Source organism: Lolium rigidum, chromosome 5 (assembly GCF_022539505.1).
Source record: "Lolium rigidum isolate FL_2022 chromosome 5, APGP_CSIRO_Lrig_0.1, whole genome shotgun sequence".
NCBI classification, from domain to species: Eukaryota; Viridiplantae; Streptophyta; class Magnoliopsida; order Poales; family Poaceae; genus Lolium; species Lolium rigidum.
In genome coordinates this window covers 25443100-25456664 of record NC_061512.1, presented here as the reverse complement: position 1 = coordinate 25456664, position 13565 = coordinate 25443100, and positions in this window count along the sequence as shown.

Below are 13565 nucleotides of genomic sequence, written 5' to 3'. Positions count from 1 at the left end.
CCTCCAGGACACGCTGCGCTCGCTCCTCGTCCTGCAGCAGGCCGCCCCGGAGACGGACGGCGACGGCGAGCGGCCCCCAGTGTGGCTCGATGAAGACGCCTTCTCGTCGCCGTAGCCGCAGAAACAGTGCACCGTTCTTTCTGGATCTCCCTCTCCGTCTGCTTCAGCACGTTGGATGGTGAGGAGGAACAGCTGCATGAGAGCGACGGAGCTACGAGTAGAGTATAATTTTTAGGGGACTTGCGTCTGTGTTATTATCGTGTATTTGTAGCACTGAATCATTGCATGGATGCAAGGTTAACTGAATTTATCCATGCTGAAACGATTTTCCAAATTAGATGATGTATGGTACCAAGAAATATTCTGCTAGTGAAAAAAGAAACTTCTCTGCTTCTTTCAATAAATTAGATGTTGTATGGTAGCAATAATATGATACTCCCAAACGTTCCATATTTGTTGACGCGGATTTAGGACTGGCAACGGCGATGCATATATCTTCCCTCATGGTGGCTCAACGATTAATGGCGGTGACCGCTTCTGGAGTAGTGCATGAGGTGCTCTTGTTTCATCATAATGTAGCTCGGTGGTGCCGCCCGGTAGCTAGCTAATGGTTGTTTGTGTTTTAAGGACATAAGGCTCTTATGTCATGTTTTTCACCTATTATTGGATTTCTTTTTATGAAAATTCCACCAACCTATTAATAATCATCAAAAGTAGTACAAATAGTCTGAATAATAATAAAAATTGCAAATAGATTCTTAGATTACCTAGCGAACACAACACACACTAGTATGAGCCGAAGGCGCGCCACCTTCCCCGTCCCTCTATCACCGGGGCCGGTCAAATCTTATCGTAGTACAATTTGTTTTAGTAGATAGATGAGAAGTCATTGTGCTAAGGTCCGAAAGGACCAGCACACGCGAGCAACAACCATAGTCAATGATGACAATCGTACATTGAAAGAGACTGACATGAAACCATACAAATGAACACAAAAACCGACCGGGTTCAAGTAGATCCGCTGGGCACACGACTCCAAGCACCTTCCACTAGCGCTAGACGCACCACCGGAGCGAGGATAGGGCAGGGAGGACCTTATTCTAACTTCAAGATTTAGCCGTCGCATCACCATCCTAAAAAAAGACAGTGAAACAACCTAAAAAGAATGAAAACTTTCCACCGGCGAAGGGTCGTGGTGCGCCGTACCTCCAAGGTCCCAAGGCAGCTGGAGGCCGAGCGGACTAGCAGAGTCACCAACGAGAAGGATGAAAACCTAGATTGGTTTTTAGCTGCCACCGCTGCCTCCCGATCGCCTACCGGTCGAGCGATCATCCATTGCTGGGTTTACACGTGTTGCACGATGTTCTGAATTTTTTCTGATGTATGCTTTCAACCTTCTTCAAATCCAACGTCTATATCTATGACACTATTAAATGCAAAGTTGTATGTATTGTTTTCTGCAATAATCACAGAATGTATAAGAAATAAAAGTTTGCATGGTTCCAGGTTAAGAGATGTGGTTTTATGTACCAAAACACTAGCCGCTTCGTCAAATATGTAACAATACTCCCTACTTTTCAAATTAGAATGCATATAGTTTTCAGTCAAGTCAAAATTTATAAACTTCGACCAAATGTATATAAAATAGCATATATATAACATCAACTCAATGTTATTAGACCCACCATGAAATTTATTCTTATACTATACTACGTATAAGCAATTGGAATAATGAAAGTTAACATATTTTTATATATAGTTGATTAAACTTTAAAAACTTTGACTTTAATCAAATCTTGGAAGGAGGAGTACTTATAGAAAATTTGTTGTTAGATAAGTTATCAAGCGTAAGAGCATCTCCAGTCGCGTCCCCCAAACCGTCCCCCAAAGGGATTTGGGGCGTGCCGGACAAAAAATGTGTTCCAGCCGCGTCCCCCAAAGCCCATTTCTGTCCGGCGCAGCCCGATACGGTGTCCGGCGCCCCGAGCCCGTCCCCGTCCCACATGGGACGCACCGGGGACGCCGGACACACCGAAAAGTGAGGCGAACCGACGCGGGCCTGACCCGTCAGCGGCACGGAAGGCTAAAACCCCGTCGCCTACCTTTGGTCAAGCGATGTTAATGGCGTCCCTGTTTTCCCAGGCGACGCAGGGACGCGTCTCGTCGTGCATGGCCGCGTGGCCGTCCGCGCCGGAGTTATTGCGTGCAACCACCCGCCGCCGCCGTCGTTTTAAGACGCCCGCAGCTCTCGCCGCTCACAATCCTTCTCGTTGCCGCCGCCTCCCCTCCCGCATCTTCTCCTCGCCGCTCCAAAATGTCGAGCTCGTCCTCCCGCAAGATCGCCGCGGCGAACGGCTTCGGCCGCGGCAGCCTCACCGTGCCGGAGGCGTGGGCGCTGTACCACGCCCGGTATCCGGTCCCGCCGGACATGCGGCTGCCAAGCAGCGGCGGCTGGAAGATGGCCGTGAACGGCATTGGCGTTCCGCCGCCGCCGAAGCCGTGCACGGACCAATGGAGGGACGCCATCAAGGCCCGGCGGGCTCAACTCACCGCCGAGGAGCGGTTGGATCCGACGTGGGCGGCCGACAACAACGACGCCTGGTGGACGACGTACTTCAAGGCGAAGTACAACGTCGAGATGTACAGCACCGACAACCTCGTCGGCGGCCCCAACAGCTGGAACAAGGACGGCCGCGCCCTGTTCTGGGGCGTTCCGGGGCGCAACCTCGACAACATCATCCGCGGCATCCGCAACGGCGCTCCAAGGTTGGAGATGTCGTCGTCGCCGCCGCCGTCTCCTCAATGGCAGCCGAGGAGGACGACGTACTCGTCCTCCTCGCACTCTTCTTCCTCGGGACCGGCGCAATCGACGCCGTCCTCGTCGTACCGGTCGGCGCCCTACACCGTCCCCAAACGGGAGGTCAAGGAGGAGCCGGCGACGCCCGTCAACACGAGGCGTGGCGGCAGCGGCAGCCGGCGGCAGCAAGGGAGGCGCGGCGGTGCCCTCCTCATCCCGAAGCCGGAGGTGAAGGAGGAGCCGAGGAAGCGTCGCAGCGGCGCGCGCCGGTGGAGTACGAGCGGCAGCGCAGCGCTCATCGCCGCAGCCGACGACCCCGAGGATCGCCTGTGGCTGCGGGCGGTGTTCTTGGCGTTCATGAACGACAAGGACGCCCGGAGGGGCGACCCGGACGCGGCGATCGCCATGTCCATCCGCGACTCCGGCAAGCCGTTGGTGGACCTCACCGACGACGGCGAGGCAGACCAAGCGGCTTGGTGAAGGACGAGCCCGTCGACGAGCGCGTCAAGCGTGAGGTCGTCACCGACGACATGTACAACTTCCAGCAGTACTACGACGCCTCCGGCCGCCGCAAGTGGTTCTAGATTAGGTTTAGTTTAAATTTAGTCAAATTTCGTTCGAATCTATGTAATATATGCCAAGTTTGGACGAATCTAATCGAATCTCGCTTAACTTTAAAATTTCCGAAATTTTGTTTGGGGGACGCGACTAGGGAGCGCCGTCCCCCAAACGCGGCACGAACGAAACACGTCCCCTAAACGCTCAATCCGGCGCGGTTTGGGGGACGGTTTGAGGGATGCGGCTGGAGATGCTCTAAAAGAGTCTTTCCAAGTCCCTAGTAAACACCATTCATGCTTAAAATGCAATAAAGGGTCATGTTTCAGAGCAACAGTCGAATTAGGAAGAAATATTTTTCTATAGCCAGGGGATGCTGAATTTAACGTACGCAGTGTCAAGATAAGCAATTTTCTCATTTTGGTTTGCCTACTTAAGCTCTATTTGGTTGGACTTGATCCAGGAGCTCGAATCTTAAGTTCGCGAACTCGTGTGCCGCACTCTGGTCGGTGGCCAAATGCTGCTGCAGCACGGTGACTCAGGGGACATACATATGACACGTCGCATTCATATTCACCGGATACTACCATGGACTGAGAGTCTCTCGGTCAGAACAGATAGGGTAGCAGCATGCGTGAACCTGGTTCACTTTTACTGAGTCGTTTTTCTCAAGTTTTACTGCGCCACAGCAGGTATACCGTACTGCTGTCGAACACCGACCACTCCACGTTCTGGACGGTGGGTCACCTGTGCTACTACTTTCCTACGTGTGCTCAGTTCCAGACAAGAGATTCGATTCAAAATTACTGCGTCTATTAGCTGAGACCATCATGTGGCTTGGCCAGACAAAAGGTTCGATTCAATTCCAGGTCTTTAAATTATCATGTGCACGATATTTTCTAGGAATCCATGGCGAGCTCTGAGTGTAAAGGTGTTTTTTTTTTTCTGGCGTGGCTGCAGAAATGCGTTCTTGCCTAACAGGTTCTTGAAGTATCGAGAAGAAATTCTAGCCTTTCACCGTCGCTCGCTAGTAGATTTCGGACCTAAACGGGGAAATGCTGAGCCACGAACAAAAATCTAATTTTGGATCTTGATCGACACACCTACTCGTGTCATCACCCTCTTTGCGTCGATTTAAACAAACTTAATTAGCGTAAAGCAATCACTGGAATGTGTCATCCCATACTAGACGACAACCATCTGTAACTGTGAGTGACTCCGCGGGCAGTCACTGGTGCTACCGAGAAAACAAAACAAAGGCCGCTGACACGCGAAACCATCCAGCTACATGTTTCTACTTTCTAATTTTAAAATTATAATTGATGTCCCCGAAACTGTCTATAAATACTCTCTACCTCGCTACCTTACACTCTCCTCACTAGCTCATCACTCACCCATTCCGCACAGATTAAGCTCTCGATTTCTCAAGAAATACAGTAGATTGGTTCTAACACAAGATCGTCGTCAGATCCATCCATCTATCTCGACATGGAGTCCAGGATGTCCAAGAGCCCCCCTTCGTCTCCGCCGGCGGCGGCGCTCGACCAGGGAGACGGCGACGCTCGGGTGACGAGCCGGCTGTACCTGCACAGGCCAGGGCCCGGTGCGGGGGCGTTGGAGAAGGACGCCGTGCTCCGCCGCATCCGGCACCGGAGGCGCGCCAACCGCCTCCAGGACACGTACCCTGCGCTCGCTCCTCGTCCTGCAGCAGGCGGCGCCGGAGCCGGACGGCGACGGCGAACGACCGGCGGCCTGGCTCGATGAAGACGCCTTCTCGTCGCCGTAGCCGCGGGAACAGTACCTCCAAGGCCGTGACCTTCTCGACGGATGGTGGCTACACCAACTTCATGCCGACTAGACTACATGCGCATGATGCGTAATTGTGTACTCCTATTTGTGGTGTATATTCATTTAGATGACTTTCGTTTGTGTGTATTTGTAGTGCCGAATCACTGTGTTCGTCACAAGCCGTCGCAAGGTTCAGAGCATCTCTAGCGGATCCCCATATCGGCCTGTAAACGCGACGGATATGGAGGTATTGGCCGCTTTTTTGGCCAGACCAGATCCCGTATCGGTGGTCTGGACAAGAAAATATATCTTGGCCGCAGCCCAAATCGAAAACACACGCATATATAGCGCTGGGGGAGGCGGGTGGGGGCCAAATCCCATCCACTCCTCCAACTCTCCGCCTCCCGCCAATGTTAAATTGCCACCCCTCCAGCGAGCAATCGACGCGGTAGAGTGTAGATCGAGTGTCCCCACCTCCCGCGAGCAACGATGGTGGCAGGGCGCGGGGGCGGCCAGGATAGCCGTGGCGGACGCTCCACCGAGTGCGGTGGGAGCTCCACTACTCCTCCCGCCGACGAGAAGACAGAGGCGGAGAAGGTGAAGTCGGACGCGGCGCGCATCCGCCGTAGCTACCGCTACCGCAACTACGGCGTCGCCGTGCCGCCCGCCTTCGCCAAGCAGGAGTCCGCCCGCTACCGCCGCGGCCGCGAGTCCTCCCCTTCGGTGGCGTCGTCGTCGTCGAGCTCCCGCCAGCGCCCTTCGAGGGCGCTGGTGGTGAAGATGGACAAGGCCACCGAATGGAAGCGCATCGCCGACAAGAAGAGCAGCGTCTTCATCGATCTCGGCAGCGACAGGGAGTGACGACGATGCTCCGACGCGTCGCCGCCACGGCACAGGGCTCCGGTGAATATCCCGAAGCCGATTTTGCTGTTTTAGATGCCGTGGTGGCAGATTCTTTTGTTGTAATCCAATGTAGGATCAAGTGCAATGTAGGATCAACTGTCTAAATGAAATACAATTTCAGTCATGCGCATGTTTTTATTTAAATTTGCAGTTTTATATGCCGTATCTGTGCTCATGTAACCCCAAATCCGCGTTGGGTGCCTTGGATACGCGGATTTGAGATTTGGGGTTTGCCGTATCTGCTAGAGATGCTCTTATCTGTGTGTTATCACCAGAATTTGACCGAGTCAAAGGTGGGCCGCGATCAAAATGGGTTTGAAGATTATACATGGAAGAAATACGTGAATCGGCCTTATATGCAAAGTTTGGGCTAGCATGCCCGTGTATCTGTAATATAGTAGATCGTATCTTAGATTAAAAGATAGAGTTTGACCCGTGCACGGTTAGGTGCACGCCTAAATTAGAAAGTCCCCTGGACTATAAATATGTATCTAGGGTTTATGAAATAAACAACAACCAACGTTCAACCACAAATCAATCTCGGCGCATCACCAACTCCTTCGTCTCGAGGGTTTCTACCGGTAAGCATCATGCTGCCTAGATCGCATCTTGCGATCTAGGCAGACATAGCTTTATGTTGTTCATGCGTTGCTCGTACTGAAGCCTTTTTTATGGCGAGCAACGTAGTTATCATAGATATGTTAGGGTTAGCATTGTTCTTCGTATCATATGCTGTCGTAGTGCAACCCTTGCATATCTAGCCGCCCTTACACCTATCTCAGGTGTAGGGGTGGTACCCCGCTTGATCTTTATTTAGTAGATCCGATCCGTTACGGTTGCTCCTTGTTCTACAAGGATTAGTTTAATATCTGCAATAGTTAGGCCTTACAAAGGGTTGGAGGATCCAGCGGCACGTAGGGTGTCGTCTGCTAGTCCTAGACAGGATGTTCCGAGGATCAACCTCGTGTTGGTTTTTAGGCCTATCTAGGATCGGCTTACGATCACCGTGCGTGGCCGCGAGGCCCAATCGTGAGTAGGATGATCCGATTATGCGGTGAAAACCCCAAATCGTCATAGATCGCTTTAGCTTTATCTTGATCAAGCAGGACCACCATATATTCGTGCACCTCGTACGAATCATGGGTGGATCGGCTCCTTGAGCCGATTCACAGGATAACCTGAGAGCCGATCGAGGCTCGTATTTAATGTTTACGTGTATGCCATGCAGGAAACTAAGCGAGGCATCTCCATCACCTTCCTGACCAGGTATAGGCCAGGTGGCACGCCCTTGCATCAGCATCGGACGTGTGTACCAGAAGCTTTGCGGGCCGTCGCTCGGAGGGACCAGGGCCAGCCGCAGCCCTAAGTTGTTCCCGGCTCTACTGTGTTGCCCGTCGCTGCCCGCCGGTGGGTTTTGACCGCAACACTGTGTTGAAATGGTTTCTTAAATTTGTAATACTAGTAGCGTAAAGTCCTTTTAAATCATGGGCACCAATACTCTCTACTAGATGGTACTTAAATGTTAGCAATCATATATACTTTGGTTGTGAAAAGCAGCAAGCTTGGCTGCTTCAGCCAATGCTGATAATTTCTTGTGCATGAATTGTGCAACAAATCGGGAAAAATACAATTAGTCCCTACTGAACTTCACCCGTCATTGTTTCATTGCACAAATTTAATTACAGCTAGCACATGCGCCAACAGTTTCGTTTTGTGTGGAAACCTATCATGTATACACCAACAGTACTTGCCCTCTTAGCTCTACACTATTTTTGTCAATGCCGGTCGTAGTTTATGGTACTAGAATCAAGTAGACGACGTTAAGGAATGTGATATTTATCTAGTGTTCTGGAAGTTCCATAAGCTGTTGTGGTAAACTTCCCAAAACCTCTCATGCTTACCACACAAATGATCAACGAATAAGGTGAACAAGGAGATATATGAAAAGTTCAAAGCAAGAGTGGAAACCTACAAAGTATGAAGAAGGATTCTTTTCCACGTCTAATATGAGGCAATACCTATGGTACGTGGCAAATGACCTAATTGGACAAAGAGTTGGTCTACACAACAAAGAGGCAATGAGTGAATAGAACTATGTCATTCAAGAATTGGCTTAGCCTTCACTCCGTGGACCTATATGCTTGGCCAACCCTTTCAATCCAAGGTTGGTGGGATATCGTGATGAAGCGCAAAGATTTGGTATCCATAACCATCCTTGTGTCATGGTAAACTTTAAATAAAAGAAACCCTTGGATGTTAAAGAACAAGCAAGCTTCAGCACCAATCTTTCTTGAGAAGATAAGACACGAGTTGAAGCTCTGGATTTTATCGGACACTTTGAGTAACTTGACGATGGGAGAGTAGGGCATTTTGCAATATTGGTCACTTTAATTCTTTGTTAAAGTGACACCTTAATTAATTGAATAGGGTAAACCTTATTCCCCTAAAAGATATTTCATTCAAAACTTAGTGCAATATGTCGATTGATGATAGTCAAGAAAAAATATATTGGTCCACTTACAGCTTGTGCAGAAAAAATCATGTCCATATAAAACAGAGGGAGTACTTTTCCTCATCTGTTGATGATTTTGTTTGAGCCAACATTGTTCTTCTCTCCGAGTTCAAATCTTAAGTTTGCTCTAGGACGATCGAAATCCTAAGTTTAAACTCGTCACTAGTGGAAAATAGGCTACTGTGGCGCACCAAATTTCAATTCTGTGGCGCATATCCAGGTCGTCACAGTTGCCACGCGACTAGTATTTGATTTCTATGGCGCATATGTACATGCGCCACAGAACTTTTGAAACTTCTGTGGCGCACTAGGTCATAATTCTTGAAAACTTCTGTGGTGCACCATGCCAATATGCGCCACAGAATTTCTTTTTGAATTTTTTTAAAAAAAGTGGCGGTCAGATCTAGATCTAGATCTGGGGCCGCCGGAATTTCACCGGTTTTTTTTTTGGAATATCGCCGGAAGGTGAGTGGTTGGGTTGGGTGGGGTGGGGTGGGGTGGGGTGGGTGGAGGAGGAGGAGGAGGAGGAGGAGGAGGAGGCCGGCCGGAGGAGGAGGAGGTGGTGGGGGGTTGGAGGAGGAGGAGGTGGTGGTGGTCACCGGAGGAGGAGGAGAAGGTGGTGGTCATCGTCGCCGGAGAAGAAGGGAGGAGGAGGAGGTGGTGGTGGAGAAGAAGGGAGGAGGTGGTGGTGGTGGTGGGAGGAAAAGTGGAGGAGATGGAGAAGTGAGAGGAGAAGTGGAGGAGAAAATTGGCGCTGGGGAAATTAAAAAATTCGGCTAAGAATTCTATGGCGCATGTCCACATGGTGCGCCAAAGAATTTTTTTTTCGAATTTTCTATTTTGCAACAAAAAATCTTTAAATTGCCGTATCTTTTTGCTCTTTTTGAATTTGACGATTCTAAACATTGTCCAACCGGGAATTTTCGTGGGAACATTTTGATATATTGTGCGTTTTTTTCGAGTTCGTATGCAACCAGGAATCCAGTTTGATGATTTTCTAACGCAATTTTGCAAAAAAAAATTCAAAATTCATGTTTGTTAATTTTCAGTGGTGCTAGATGACATAATACATGGGCACCTCGAAGGATTTTATTTTTTGAATTTTCTATCTATTTCTTTTGTATTTTACAGTGCTAAAGACGATCCGGGGGTGGAGTTGCGTGGGGAGAAAAAATCACGTCAACTTTCTATGGAATTTTGACTTTCTGTGGTGCACGTGGGTATATGCACCACAGAATTCCCTTCCCCATGTGCAGTGCTGGACCCCGCGTGGGCCCCATGGAGATTCTATGGCGCATCCGTCCACATACACCAGAAAAAGGTAAAGTTATGTGACGCACCACTCGTACATGTGCCACATATATTAGAAATTTCTGTAGAGCATATTTTTAGTGCGACACAGAAATAATTTTTATAAAGCATATTTTCTACATGCGCCACAGATACCATTTCTATCTTTTTTTCGACAACAATACCATTTCTATCTAGGTTTTCCTAATAGTGCGTGACCCCTCTGTGGTCGGTGGCTAGATATCACCTGCAGCCCCAACACTACCACTGTACAGTACTTAGGCTGCTCATAGTGGGAGTAACATAGGTAGTAACATCACACACCCCAAAGCATTTTGGTGACATGGCATGTCAATAAATGAAGAAAGAGAGTGAGGTGGTAACTAGCTATGTTACCATAACATCACACTTCTCAAGACAAGATGAGTCTACAATCTAATAAATATGGCATGCATGACATCACATATATGTAACTACCCACTATAAAGGTAGTAACATAGATTAGTAACATACATCATGTTACTACTCTATGTTACTCCCCACTATGACTAGTCTTAGCAGCAAACATGTGACACGTGGCATACATCAGAAACCATCCCCGGCTGTCTCTCTCGCGCAGAGCGGATAGGATAGGCTGCAGCCCGCACCTAATTCCGTTTCGCAATTTTGCAGCGTCGTTTCTCTCAGGTGTTTTACTGTGCCGCAGCAGGTGCCGTACTGCTAGTGCAGTCAGCCAGTCACAGACCAATACGTTTTGGCCGGTGTTTACTTTGCTACGCGCCCATTTCCAGACAAGAGATTCTATTCCAAATTACTTCATCTTTTTAACTGAAACTGTCATGGAGTACTACTTGCAGTAGCCGCAATTTGTCTACAATATTATAGTAGTGGCTAATCATTTCCCCCAAATTAATTGACTTGGCCAAACTACAAGTCTTTAATTTACCAGGTGCACAATCTTTCCTAGCAAGCCATGGTGAGCTGTGAGCGTACGGTTACGTCGATAGATCTAAAGATGGCGTGGCAGCAGAAATGGAGATTGTTAGAAATAATCTTGTCCCCGTCTTGTTCGAGTCACAGTGGTGTAGCTTATTAGTATCAGCTAGGCTGGTTACGAGTGTTCTAGAGTGTTTCCTCGCGTGGCAGTAGTACACGTCTTGAAAAGTTTAGAGTCCGTTCCATGTTAGAGTTAGTACATGTAGTTCTAGTTAGAATCTGGTTTTTGGGAGCGGTGTTTTGGAACATGAGTGCATATGCTCCCTATATTTTAAAATGCATCTCACATATATTTTTAATTTTTTAAAAATTGAAACTAAAAGTTCGCACGTACATCTTCACGTGCTACGTGCTCACAAAGTTATTTCATAAAAAATCGACTTATTATGTGACGTGTGTAAAAAAGATAAAATTTAGTACTAAAAATAATGTTTTTTACAAGATAAACTTTCTCTTTTTTATATAGACCACACAAAATATTGGTTTTTCGTGAAACTTGACCAACACACATTATGGAGAAGTACATGTAGAATTTTTTGTCCAAATTTTTCGATATTTTGAAATATGATTTTTTGGTAGAAAGAGCATACGCACCCGGGAGCCGAATTGAATTTCTGGTTTTGCTAGGTTTCCTAAGATGGCAAGTGCCTTGCCGGTTTGGTATTGTTGGCTGGTGCGTGTATATAAGCACAGCCCTAGGACGTTAAAGTGTGTACCGAGAAAAAAAAAAGAACGGACACGACATGTGCCCTTGGTGATAAGATTTTCTTGTGCGTGTTTTCATCTAGTTCATGTGATTGATCCGTAGGCAAATCCCAACACCCCCGGCGTGTCTCGACGACGCCTTCTCGTCGCCGTAGCTGCGGGAACACTGCCCTCCGAGGCCTGGACATTCTCGACGGATGGTGGCTAGACCAACTTCATGCCGACTACATGCGCATGATGCGTAGTTGTGTACTTGTGTACTCGTATTTGTGGTGTATACTATTCGTTTAGATGACTTTTGTTTGTGCATTTGTAGTGCCGAATCAATAGGTTCCAGTCGCGCCCCAAAACGGCGCCGGATTGAGCATTTAGAAGAAGTGTTTCGTTCGTGCCGCATTTGGGACGTCGCTCTAGCCGCGTCCTCCAACGCCGCCCTCAAACATTAAAATACTATTTATTTTATTTTTTGTATTTTTATTTCAATAAAGAGAAGAAACATTCCACAAACTAATACATAATTGGGAATGTGGTTTACACAAAGATATAGTTTGGAACCTAGTTTTCCACAAACTACTACATAGTTTGAACCATGGTTGACACAAATATAAAACATTGAAAATAACTAAACCTAACTAGGCCGGGCATCGAAGATTTCGTGTGTTCCCTGCCAAGAAAGAACACTCGAGGGCACACCCAGTCACCCAAACTGGAAAATCCAGCTGTTGACGGTGCCCCTGTTGGTTCTTCCGAGGAAGAACAACCAGAAACCTCCGTGCATATTTTCGCTGCGAAGAAACAACACTCGTCAGTCATCGTCCTCCTCGGCGATGTCACTGTGGTAGTGCCGGTGGCAACGCGTCTCGTCGAACACTTTGACGCTCATGTCCCTCTCGCCAAAGTAGGGAAACACGAGCACGAAGCTGGCTTCGAGGCGGTGGTAGCGCGCGAACTTCTCCCAGTCGATGTGGAGGTACATCTTGCCGCGCGCGTCGTAGATCACGTCCATGATCCACTGGCAGTAGCCGCAGGCAGCCTCCCGCAGATGCAGCGAGCCCGGGCGCCCGTAGCCGGCGACGAAGTCGGCGAAGGTGTCCGGCAGCCTATGGATGGAGTGTGGGTCGCCCTTGAGGACGACGACGAACTCGATCAGCACGGGCCCCTCCTTGTCCTTCATGTCCACGATGAAGATGACGGCGTCGCAGGCGACGATGAGCGTGCAGCTCTGCCGCGGCCACGACCACGACCACAGCCACGAGCTCGGCATGCGCCTCTACCAGCCATGGCGTCGACTCTTGAGATGGTGGCGTCTAGGGTTGGGGAGAGAGGTGCTAGGGTTTGTGTGCGAGAGGGACGATGAGAGGTGATACGTCTCAAACGTATCTATAATTTCTTATGTTCCATGCTACTTTTATGATGATACTCACATGTTTTATACACACTTTATAACGTTTTGATGCATTTTCCGTAACTAACCTATTAACAAGATGCCGAAGTGCCAGTTCCTGTTTTGTGCTGTTTTTGGTTTCAGAAATCCTACAAAGGAAATATTCTCGGAATTGGACGAAATCAACGCCCAGCATCTTATTTTTCCCGGAAGGTTCCAGAGCACCGAACAGGGGCCAGAGAGGAGCCAGGGGGCCCCACACGCCAGGGCGGCGCGGCCAAGGGTGAAAGGACACGGATGTCGCCTAGAGGGGGGGGGTGAATAGGCGATTTAAAACTTTTACGAGATGGGCTTAACAAATGCGGAATAAAACTAGCGTTTACTTTGTCAAGCCCAAAGCCTATATACTATTGTTCACCTATGTGCACCAACAACTTATTCTAAGCAATGGTTCACCTATGTGCACCAACAACTTATGCTAAGCAATACAAGCAAGTATGTGATAGCAAGATATATAACTTCAAGCATGATGGCTATCACAAGGTAAAGTGCATAAGTAAAGAGCTCGGGTATAGAGATAACCGAGGCACGCGGGAGACGATGATTTATCCCGGAGTTCACACTCTTGCGAGTGC